The sequence below is a fragment of the Apis dorsata genome, unplaced genomic scaffold (assembly GCF_000469605.1).
Source record: "Apis dorsata unplaced genomic scaffold, Apis dorsata 1.3 scaffold_235, whole genome shotgun sequence".
NCBI classification, from domain to species: domain Eukaryota; kingdom Metazoa; phylum Arthropoda; class Insecta; order Hymenoptera; family Apidae; genus Apis; species Apis dorsata.
Window position 1 is genome coordinate 948801 of NW_006263516.1, and position 10440 is coordinate 959240.

Sequence of the window (10440 nt, forward strand, 5' to 3'; positions counted from 1 at the left end):
CACTGTCCCGGTTAAGATTCAATCGAGGGGTGGTGCAGAGTAATCAACGAACTCCACCTCCCAACGGAGCCGAAACGAACGATTTGCAAGTTGAACACGATTTAACTTTCAAATGGTTACAGCAAGATCGGCCTCGTTTATTCTTTCCCCTCCTCTCCCCCCTCTTTTCCGCACCGTAAGAAAACTAATCTTCCTTTAACTCGAGAATACAAATGCTAAATTTATCATTATTCGAAAAGCTTTCGTGAATTAATCGGTTTGGAAGGTAATGGGAAAGTGAAAGTAGTGATAGAGACGAAATTGATCGTATATTGCGTTGGGGAAAAAATTCACTTGACCCAATAATTCTGATTTTAATAACTTGGTAATTAATGTAATGGGTCGGTTGATAATAGTTTGTGGATAAGTGTAATATCTTTAAGAAAGTGAAATCAAATCTGAATGTTTCAGCATTAGATAATTATTTAGAATGCAATTTTGTTTGATAATTTTTTTTTTTTACAACAATATGATAGAGCATTAAAAATAAAATTTCTTTTATAGAAAATTTTTGTTGCAAAATTATACATTTCTTAATTATATGGTCACAAAGATTTGTGTAAGAAAAAATTAAATAGTGCAAAATAAAGCAAAACATTTCCATATAAAAAAAAAACGGTGAATTTTTAACGCTATATTATTCTTATGAGAAAAATTTGTAATTTTCATTTTTAAAATTATAAATTTTAATATTAAAACGTGAGAAGATGTGAGAATCCATTATTTTTTATATGCATACAAAAATTTAAAATCAAAATTATCGAACAAGATGAATTTTTTTTATAATATATATATAATTGATTTTATGAATTATTGTATTTTAGATTTTTTGCAATCTTTTATTAATTTAAAGGAAAAATAAAAAAGTATATATTATTGATTCTCATCATCTTTCTTAATAAATAATATAGTAATTCGTTAATGTAAGTATTTTTTACAATTGATATTGTTCAATGATAAATAGTTTCTAGCTTAGAGAAAATTTTCTTTGTTGAAAATGAATAAAAGTTACAATAATTGGAAATAATTTGTACTATATTTCAATTATTTATAAATCGTGTTAATTAATTATAAAGAAAATAAATTTTATCAATATAATATTATTATTATTGATATTATTTATTATATGATATTAACACTAACATTATTAAACTATTAAAATGATTAAATATTGCAATCACTTCGAAAAACGCAAAAATCCATAGTGTTTCCATCGTTCTGTCGCGAGATGTCAGTAAAGTTGAAAAGGAGAAAATAAAGGGGAAAATCGAAAACATGCCGTTGTAAATCGCAATTACATGAAAAAAAAATTTTCATTTCTATTTTCCTAACTGTCATCCATAGGATTCCATATAGATAGTTCAAGGATTTCCAAAAGTTGGAAAACAACGTCATTATCCACTCCATCCTGTCAATTGTCATTCGCACAACTATCGCCATTCCTATCCTGCATAGGATAGCTTGCGCGATACGAAACGAGCGAATACACATGCATAATACATACCGAGCCTCGTATAACGATGTCAGTTAGATTCAGACCGCATAATAAAAATCGCATTATGCAAGACTCAATCGGTTTATATCCTAAAAATATCATATAGTTATATCAAAACTCTGTACAAGTAGCGCATTATACAATATTACCTGAGTACTTTGTACATAATGATAATATAGGGTGCTCCAAAAATCTAAAAACTTTTTTATTCGAAATGTGATACAAACGATTCAAACGTAGTGTCTTTCTCAATTATGATGATCAATTAATTTTTCAAAAAAAAGATAAGAAATGAAAGAAGAAGTAATTAAATCAATTTATATATTTATAAAATAAAACTCGAGTCTTTTTCAAGATATGAAAGATATTTGTTGAGATAATTGTTTCTTTCTTAAGATAAAATTACAAAAATTGTTTCTATTTATAGACTATTTTTTTTAAATTTATGGAAAATATTTCCTAAAATTATTATTTGGCGAAGTAATTGTAATTTATTCATTTTTGTGATAGAAAATATTTTAAAAAGTTAAAAATAAAGATTTAATTGTAGTATAATGTATAAAAATTATGTATTTCAAAATTTATTTTATTTATTTATTAAATTTCTGCATTATAAAAAATTAGAAATAAATCATATTATTATATAAATATTATATTATATAAATTAGAAAAATAATAAAATAAATTCAATTAGGAATAAATAACTTTTTTATTTTTTCTAACGAATTATTCAATAAACTTATGCTTCAATTAATTTGATAATCAACGTTCTAACAAAATCTATTTCTAACAAAAAGGAGTGTTAATAATACTTGTAATTCATAATAACTATTTTTAAAAAATTTTAAATTAAAAAAATATTTATATTTCAAAAATACGTTTAAATATATCTCTTCATCATTAGAATATAATACTAAAAAACTATTATATATAAAACTAATATATATGTATACATATATTTAATTATTTCTTTATAACACTCTGTCCAGCAATTATAGTTTCTTATTATAAAAAATCACTTGTAAAAAACCCTAAAAAATAAATTAAAGTTATTGAAAAAGAATTATCGTACATGCTACTAAAAACTTTTAGAACTTGTAGTTTTAAAAAAAAAATTTTAAAAAAATGGCGCATGAAGGAGATTGTTTAAAAAAAGAAAACAAAGGAGAAGGAACTTATGGCAGGGAACATAAGCGAAGCGTGAAGAACGAAGATCAGAAAAAGGAGGAAAAGAGTAAAAAGAAAGTTTTCATGCAATTGATAGGACCGCATCCGAACTTTAAACAAGTTCGAAACTTGAATGTTCGCCATGGCACCTGTTCGGACGTCATTCGTTGTATTAAATGGTGAGACGAAGGTGTTGCGAAGTTTTACAATTTTTTAGCACGAACTTTCATGCTTCGGTTAGATGTTCTCTCTCTCTCTCTTTCTCTTCCTCATGCTCCTTCCTTCTCCTCGATAAAAATTATTTGTTTTACACGAGATTGCAAGACATAATTCGTATTTGCTACATTTAGTTTTCTGTCATAATGAAATATCTTAGCAAAAGAGTTCGATCAATCATTGGAATTAAATTTTAGAACTATAAATTATTTTTTTTTGAGATAATTAATAATACAAATTTATAATTAATAATACATTGAAGAATAGAAAATATGAGCATAAATTTATACCAATTCATTGTATTGGTATATCTAATACAATATAATCAAAAACAGATCAAAAAGGGAAATATCGTTTGTGACTTATTCATTAAATTGAAGCAATTGATTTGCTTCAAACAAGTCAGAGTAAGATATAGATGCATTGTATAGAAATTGTGTAACGTTTTAAAAAAAGAAATTAATATTTAAAATGATAATCTAATAACAGAAGATATTCATCTTTTGAAACATGAATTTTATATATAACAATAATAGTGAATATATTTTCTTCTATAAACATATACATTTCTTTAATTTCTATCTATATATCATGAATCTTATTAATAATTTGAATTTAATTGAATATACATGTTAGTAAATAAAAAGGAAATTCAACTTCCATTTATCCAACGTAAATTTCAATTATTTGTAATTATTAAATGAATATCAATCTCTAGAATTGATTTAAAAAAAAGTATACCACTTTATATAAATAAAATTATGCATTATACAAAGAAATACAATCTTTTCTTCTCTATATTTATAAAGATTCATCATGTGCTTGTCATATTATTCAGTCATATTATTCAATCATATACCTGTATGTATACATGGACTGGTTGGACATAATACAAGTTAAGTCACCAAATCTAAATACTATCTATCTATGCTTCTCAAACTTAATGATCCTAATGATGGTTCCCCAAGTTCGTGATCTGACTGCATTAAGCCTTCCTTACACCATATTGTCTCGAGCTTAATTGTCCCTTTGATATTAATCGTACCATTGTGATTTATTCGATTCGGTTTATTCCAAACCATATTCCATTACTCTGTTTGAAGTTTGCTCCACAGGTCTATCTAATCTAGAATTTGTATCTATAGTTCTATCATTTCCATTCCAATTATAAATTACATTATTAATTATGATACATTCAGAAATCTAAATAAACCTAATCCATCTTCCGTTTAAATGCTTTATCCAGAGAGTAACAAGCCCTTCTTGTCTTATCAAATTAGCCTGTTTCATGATGAAATTCTAGCATTGGCAAGTGTCAATCAACTAGCTTTGGAAAGCTATATGGATCTTGCCTTGATCTATGCTCTATTGTAGCTATGACAAAACACAAACTCGAACCTGTGTGCATTGTAGCTTCTTAGTGAAAGCTTCGTGTCAGACGATCATCTCCCCTTGTAATATCATTGCGGTAGTCACTTTGTAAAGTGAAAGACAATATATTATCTAGACGTATACTTAACCATAAAAGGATTAAGTGAATCTGAAACGTTAAAGGTATATAACATTTAATGAAATGATAAAATTCTATAAATTATTTTTATGCATGTTTTCATGTTTTTCAATCCTTTTCAACGCGTGATTCGATATATTTGTTGATGACTGTCACTGATCCAAATATTTTATTATCTACAATTTTTAAAAACACTCGAATCACTGTGTATCGCATGAATAAATAAAATTATGCATATTTGAGCTTGATCTGGATGTGTTTGTGGGTAGTTCACACATCTATCATTCTGCGGTTCATTAAAAATCGAACGGAATCCAATATTGGATCCGGTTATCTGATTCATAAATTGAAAAATATTGATAAATCGAATATAGACTACTCCATAAATATTTGTTTTATGAAATATGTATAAAATACAATTTCATACATATCTACACAATCTTATAAGAAGTATAAAATTTTTATGTTTTTCGTATTTGAATTTGTCTTAAATTTGATTTATATTTATAATCTATATTTATAACATTCTTACAAACAATTTTCTTGCATTGTTATTGCTAAATATTATTAAAGAATAAGGGCAGAAATATCAAGGCTTTCGATTCTATTGAACCAGTATCACTCTCAATTGAAAGAATGTCGTCTGGCACAGAGACCGTACAAGAAGAAGAGAAACTCTCCAACAGTGGCAGTTATCAATTTATACGAGTTCGTGGAAGGAACTTTCAAGATTTACAGTCTTGTACTTTCCAATCCGTTACATCAAATAAAATTAAGTAGTTGAAAACTTCTTTCTCTTCACTCGACACCTGAACGCATTAGATGTTCTCCTGTGAATCTCTATTCATTTATTGATGCAAAAAAAAGCAAAAAAAAGAACATCTTGTCACAGTCTTGTGCAATAGAATTTTTGCATGCCTTATATTTTGAATTCCATATCCTCTATACCAGGCTAATCTTTAATTAAATCTTTTCATCCTTCAATTGAGCAATTTGGTTGACTTTTAAAAATTTGATTAAACTTTAGATGTCTTCTTTTGAAAATTATTTATTTTTTGTTTCTAATAATTGTGGATTAGTTTAGAATTTATTTTAGATTGATGAAATTTTAATTTAATATTAATTTTCATGTTCTTAAGAATTCTTATATCATATATTTGTGAAAGGAATTAGACGTTTAAAGTCTATCAAAAATCTTCAATTAAACCTTTTTTGAAACATTCTAATAAGATTAATTACTTATTGTTAAGAAAACAAATAAATTAACCATTAATAAATTGATAAATTTATTGTTTAAAATTATCAATTGATCAGTGATTAAAAATGAAAGTTCGTATCGTTAATCTTCATAAGAAAATAAATGTGTTAATTAATTTTCCTAATTAAGTGTGTTAATCAAACATTGTAATTTCATCAATGATGGACATAAAATTTTCCATTCACGTATTATATTAATGAGTCAAAAATTGACACGCAATTACTTATTACACATTTATACAATCACAATTAATTTTAATTAACAATAACTGAAACGTGTAATGTATGACAAAATGTAAATCAATCCGGGATGAAATCAATTATATTAAATCACTTCATGATTAATTTTAATATAAAGTAATGTTAGTAATGTAAGTAAACAGGTACGATTGATGATAAATGGGGTCGAAATAATCTCCGCAATAAATATGTTAATAAATATATAGTGTGTCTCGCCTTACAATTTTGACATCTTGATTTTCTTGCAACAAAAAAATGTTTCAGATAAAAAATTTGAATAATATTGAAATGAACATGTTAATTCATAAAAAAAAAAATGAACAGACGACAATTACTTCGAATAAATTTTAAAACTATTAGAATTATTTTTCAAATTAGAATTATTTATCAAATTAATAATTTTTAGGCATAAATTTTTTTTTATTAAAATCGAGAGATTGATATATTAACAAAATATAGAATTAAAAAACCATTTAAAAAACCAAAGTTGACATTCATAAGAATTAATAATACCATAATATATATTTCCCTTCAACATTTTTCAAACTTTCATCCGAAAAATATTTCATTGTAACTAATAATATTGAGAAAATTAAAATGTCAAAATAGGACACCTTGTATAAAACGTATAACCTCCATTCCTCGACAAAAAGGGAATGCAGCTCGCTCACACGTGAGAAAGCAATTTCAAACGTGCTTCAATTTACAACCAACGTTTCCAACGTTTCTCCATTGACAAAATACGGAGGCAAACGGGTATCCCGTTAATGGCAAGAACACCACTGTAATCACTGCAATTATCCTACTTTCGAGGATAATTAATTCACACTTAACACGTCATTTGCAATCCTACATCCTCTCTGTATCGATCGCATTAATTAAACTGTATTTTAAAGCAAGAGGGACCAGCCCTTTTGTAACAAGTATCGGGAAACAATCCGGATAAAAGCGCTGTAATCGTTCCTCGCCCTCCATTTTCTTACCCAAGATGGAGGAGGATGGAAAAAGAAAACAAAAGTGCAGCCTGCTTATCCGTACACCGTTAAAACTTTGTCGAGAAACATCTCGCGGATTTGCTGGCTGCCAATCCCTGTTATCGCCATAAGTTCTCTGTTTGGCCGAGGTTCTCGGTGTGGCGCTTGTGAATTGGTTTTCTCGAACAACGCACGAGTTTGAAAATGAAATTTCGGCGATAGAAAAAAATTATGGAGTATAAGGAAGATTAGTATGAATCTTCGATATATATTCGTTAAAAATAATTAGTGGAGAAAAGTTCGTATTTTAAAATTAAATCAAACGTTTTTGAAAAAGTTAGAAAGTTTAGTTTATCGTGTGATTTAAAATAAATATTTAAAATGTTACAATCAATCGAAATTTTGTAGATTTTAGTCAGAAACAAGCGATAGATATCTAAAAATCTTTAGATTTATTACAAAATATTTAAGAAACTGTAATTTTTCGATAAAATGAAATATTATATAACTAACATAAAATGTATCTTTTAAATTTTAATTCGGATAAAAATCTTTACTATTTTCTTCTTTGATTTCGATCAATTGCAATTTCAATTTTTATACATCATATAATAAATTAAGGTTTTAATAATTTTAAAAAAAAATTCAAATCATTTGGTCCAATTTTAAAAAAGTTTAAAGTATAAATTTATACTATATTTGTTTGTTCTATACAAGAATGAATGTTCATTCGTGATATTTATTTCAAAAGTTTTATAAAAAAAATATTTTGACTAATCTAATTATAAGATTAAATTTATGCGAATATTGATATATTTCTAATATTTTAATTAAACAATGTATATATAACAAATGAATATTTATAGATTCCCACCTAATCAATATCTTTTATTTCGCAAGAATTGAAATAGGACGATGTGCAATGTAGTGGTAATCTTGCACAATTTATATTAAAGTCACGTACAGAACTTGGAAAGTACTTAAATAACCCGAAAACTTACAAGTATTTCCCATTATATAAAAGTAATTTTAAAAGAGAAAGAAGCCTGCTACATGTTCTAAAAATTTCATTAAAATCAACGATCCAAAGATATTAGATCTCTCTCTTTTTATTTGTTCTTCGAACTTCTTTCAATCACTTTGTAATTACATACTAAATGAAATTTTTAATAGCTAGCTAGCATGCTTGTAATACATTTTATAATTTTTTTTTTTTTCGTAGTATTCGTGATATAGTTATAATCTCTTGTTACAAACTGAAAAATTAATTGATGATATTTTTTAAACAAATAATACGTAATAAATATTTATATGCATATTTTTTTTAATAATAATGGTTGATAGAATATAATAGATATTTAAAAGTTATTTTTTTAAAAAGAAAGCAAGCATATACGTTTGAAACTTAACAGTTCTTTCTTTGAATGAACCCACTTCGCGTTCTATATTTCTTTGAAACAGAAGAAACCTTTTTAAATCTTGAGAACTCTTAAAAAAAATTAAAATATTCCTATAGGGAGAAAACTGCCATTATATTATAAATTATGATTTTTTAAATATATCAATTATTAAAAATAATTTTATTCATTCATTCGTCATAAAAATATTGTAAAATTATATATTATTTATTAATAATTGTTTTAACAAAATAGTATTAAAATAAATGAAAGAGATATATATTTACATATATTACATTATTAATATGAAATATAATACTATATTTAAACTAAAAAATAAATGTAATTTACAAAGTAAATATGGAAATAAAATTAAAAATTAAGATTATTAAATTTCGACAAAATTATTTTATTATTAAATCAATTTTTTATTCAATTCAAATTAATATTTATCAAATTAATATCCATTTAATTTATAGATTAAATATAGAAATATATTAAAAAATTAAACGAAATAATATAATATATAATATTATTAAATTTATTTATAAAAATAAAATTCATCAAAAATAAACAAAAATTAGAATTAAACAAATTAATTTTATTATTAAATTTAATTAGTTGTATAAATCAAATCCATTTCTTAAATTCCAAATTAATATCCATTTTAATTTCTTTACAAAACTAAATACAAAACCAAAATCAAAAATCTCAAAATTACCTAATCAATTTATAAAAATTTATAAAAAAAAGACATACAAAACTTACAACACGAAAATAATGAAATTTCTATCCCGATAAATTTCAATTCGAAATAGCATTAAAAAATCGATTCAATTTGCAAATTTATTATCAACGTGATTCGAGCAGAAAAAAATATAAAACCAAATTTATGATAAAGGAATCGACGTATGAATGCAGAATCGAGGCCCGCTTGTTATGCATAAATCGTCTAGGTGGGCGTAACCCGTGATAAAGCGATCGATGGATCTGGACACTCGATTCAGCATTTTCGATCGCGCAATGCTTTTTACCCTCCTTGCCCAGGGAATTTTCCACGTCACGGGGAAGAGGCGGTGTCCTACAAATTTCCAAGTCGCTTCATCATCGTTGCCCATCAGTCATCAAGAAAGAAACTCTTCAGTGGCGAAGCTTTGCAAAAAGTGTGGAAGAGGTAATGAGTAAAAAGAGAGAGAGGGAATGAGAGAGAGGAACGACTGATAGGAAATAGACGGGGGTAGACCTTAGGGAGAGAGAAGATAAAAAAGCCAGGAAGAACAGAGTGATTGTATTGATGAATAATTAAGTATTATGTAAGTATAGATTGGATAGAGAGGTTTTTGCTTTTCAATGATAAATTGTTGGTGTTTCTTTTGTTCGATAAACGATTAAAAGAAAATGATGTATCGGAATAGGTAATTGTTTATATCGTCAAATAATTTGGTAATCTGATTTCTTATTTCGTATAAAAAGGCATTATTATATTATTTATAGCAATTTTTCATATTATTTTTTTCATTAAAATATTTTAAAACGCACAGTTGTAATTTACATTGAAATATTAAACGAATGACATGCAATTTTGATAAACAACACTCTTAGTACTAATGTAAATCACTAATGTAATGTAATGTAATATCGAGTTTAATTATATCATTTTACATTTTGAAATTATGCATAAAAATGTCTAATTTATAATTAAAAAATTTTTTAATTTTAAACCAATCTTAAAAATTTCACGCGTAATTTAATTTTTATTTTTAACAAACTAATTCAAACTATCAAATAAATTTAAGAAAATTACTATATTCGACAACAAAAGTTTTTTAATTCGTTCGTTTATTTATTGTGAACATTATTAATATTATATATTTATATCATAAAAAAAAACTTCAAAATCTTTATCAGACTTCAAAAATATAATTTTCCACGATTTTCCACCATCAAGCAAACAATTTTTAATTTTTTTTTTTTTTCTAATATATCCGCGACGATATATTAACCCTTTCAATACATTCGAAGGGCGAGAAGATGCAGTAGGTGTGACACATTAATCAGTAGCAGCATCGACCGAGACTTGCCTCCACCGAAGGCGGAGGCCAACCAAGAAACCGACCCCTTTTCTTCGTGAATTTCAAGGGGATG

The 10440-nt window shown here is 25.8% G+C and overlaps 1 protein-coding gene and 1 long non-coding RNA gene across 10 annotated transcripts in view; one reads left to right on the plus strand and one right to left on the minus strand.

Annotated features, from left to right (window-relative positions):
- Nucleotides 1-10440, plus strand: part of LOC102672345 (acetylcholine receptor subunit alpha-like) — a 277309-nt gene that overhangs the window by 257608 nt on the left and 9261 nt on the right. The gene's annotated exons all lie outside the window — the stretch shown is intronic.
- LOC102671888 overlaps nt 5435-10440 on the minus strand; it is an 18709-nt gene continuing 13703 nt past the window's right edge. Inside the window, exon 3 of one of the 2 annotated variants that reach the window (XR_004150506.1) lies at nt 5435-5448. This is a non-coding gene — a long non-coding RNA (uncharacterized LOC102671888). Of the gene's footprint in view, nt 5449-8990; nt 9006-10440 lie in introns of those variants that run through there. The other variant, XR_421788.2, reaches the window with a different exon arrangement.